This window comes from Octopus bimaculoides, chromosome 23, assembly GCF_001194135.2.
Source record: "Octopus bimaculoides isolate UCB-OBI-ISO-001 chromosome 23, ASM119413v2, whole genome shotgun sequence".
NCBI classification, from domain to species: Eukaryota; Metazoa; Mollusca; class Cephalopoda; order Octopoda; family Octopodidae; genus Octopus; species Octopus bimaculoides.
Window position 1 is genome coordinate 11994519 of NC_069003.1, and position 2087 is coordinate 11996605.

At 41.7% G+C, this 2087-nt stretch overlaps 1 protein-coding gene across 1 annotated transcript in view; it reads left to right on the forward strand.

Annotated features, from left to right (window-relative positions):
• LOC106883600 (uncharacterized) overlaps positions 1-2087 on the forward strand; it is a 39936-nt gene that overhangs the window by 20974 nt on the left and 16875 nt on the right. The gene's annotated exons all lie outside the window — the stretch shown is intronic.

Below are 2087 nucleotides of genomic sequence, written 5' to 3' on the forward strand. Positions count from 1 at the left end.
ATATATATATATATATATATATATATATATATATATATATATACTCACACACACACACACATATATATAACATGCACAAGAGGCTTCCTTCATTTTCCATCTCTTAAATCCACTCAGAAGGCTTTGGTTCGCCTGGGATATAGTAGAAGACACTGTGTATGTCATCATCATTTAGTGTCTGCTTTCCATGCTGGCATGGGTTAGACAATTTGGCAAAAACTGGAAAGCTGGGAAGCTGCACCAGGTTCCAATCTGATTTGGCATGGTTTCTATGGTTGGATGCCCTTCCAAATGCCAACCACTCCAAGAGTGCAATGGGTGCTTTTTACATGCCACTGGCACAAGTGCCTGTTATGTGACACCGGCATTGGCCACAACTAGTTTCACTTGGCTTGATGGGTCTTCTCAAGCACAACATATCACCGAAAGTCTCTGTCACTTGTCATTGTCTCTGTGAGGCCCAACATTCAAAGGTCATTCTTCATCACTTCGTCCCATGTCCTTCTGGGTTTACCTCTTCCACAGTTAGAGATCGAGACTTTTTTTACACAGCTGTTCTCATCCATATGCATCACATGGCCATACCAGCAGAGTCATCTCTCTTGCACAGCACATCTGATGCCTCTTATGCCTTGCTTTTCTCTCAAGATGTTTACACTCTGTCGTACATGCACACTAATATTGCACATCCAGTGAAGCATACTAGCTTCATTTCTTTCGAGCCTACACATGTCCTCACTGGTCACAGCCCATGATTCACTACCGGCTGTTTGCACTTAGGTATCATACAGTCTGCCTTTCACTCTGAGGGAGAGGCCCTTTGATACCAACAGAGGTAGGAGCTCTCTGAATTTTGCCCAACCTATTCTTATTCTAGCAGCTACACTCTCAGAGCGTCCACCTCTACTACTGGCTTGGTCACCTAGATAATGGAAGCTATCAACTACTTCTCGCTTTCCCCACTGGCATTTGATGAAGTCTATTTCCTGTCCATTTGTAGTGTTTATTGTACCTGTGACCTTTCAAGACACAAAAACTATTTTCCCTGTTAACCTTCCTCTGATATTGCTGCACTTCTAATGCGTCCATAGCTTACACAAGATACATTTTATGGAGTTTCAAGCAGGGCTATCTATCTGAAAGGATTTCTGATTTGTCTGCCTTCCTACTTATTAAGACTTTGGTTTCTGGTAGATTAAATCTAAGGCCCTTTGATTCTAGACCTTGCCTGCACATCTGAAATTTCTTCTCTAGTTCTGGTTGTAATTCAGCTATAAGAGCAAGGTCTTCAGCATAGAGGAGCGCCCCAGGACAGCCTGTTTTAAATCCTCTGTTATTGCCTCGAGGACTATGACGAACAAGGGGGATGCTGAGCACTGATCCTTGGTGAACCCCTACTTGTACTTTGGATTCATCATTATGCTCATTGCCAACCTTCACCATGTCATCTCCTCTGTGTGGCCCAACATCTGAAGATCTTTTCTCATCATTTTGTCCCTCATCTTCCTGGGTCAAAAGTCCCTCAAATCATTTGTGACTATGCTGCACTTTAACCCCAGGTCATTTAAAAAAAAGATTTGTCTTTTACATGCAGCATTTCTATGATCACACAATGCAGAATGTCCTTCTGTTTCTGAAGATGGTAAGGTGTGATTTCACTGCTGTTTCTAGCAGGTTGAGCAATCACCTAGCTGCTCCTTAGTGATATGATGGTGGTAAGGATGGTGATAATTGTAAAAGTTGCAGCAATAGTAGCAGTAGTAGTAGTAATAGTAGTAGCAGCAGCAGCAGCTGTAGCAGTAGCAGCAGTGATGATGATTGTAGTAGTAGCATTATTATTATTATTATCATCCTCATCATCATCGTTATTATTATTATTATTATTATTAGTAGTAGTAGTAGTAGTAGTAATAGCAGCAGCAGCAGCAGCAGCAGTAGTAGTAGTAGTAGTAGTAGTAGTAGTAGAAGTGGTGATGGTGGTGGTGGTGGCAGTGGTAGTAATTTTGATGGGCAATCAATGATGTTTTGCATTTCTTTGACATTGAAGAGAGGAGTGGTGTTGTGTAAGGGTGGGGAGTGAAGATAAT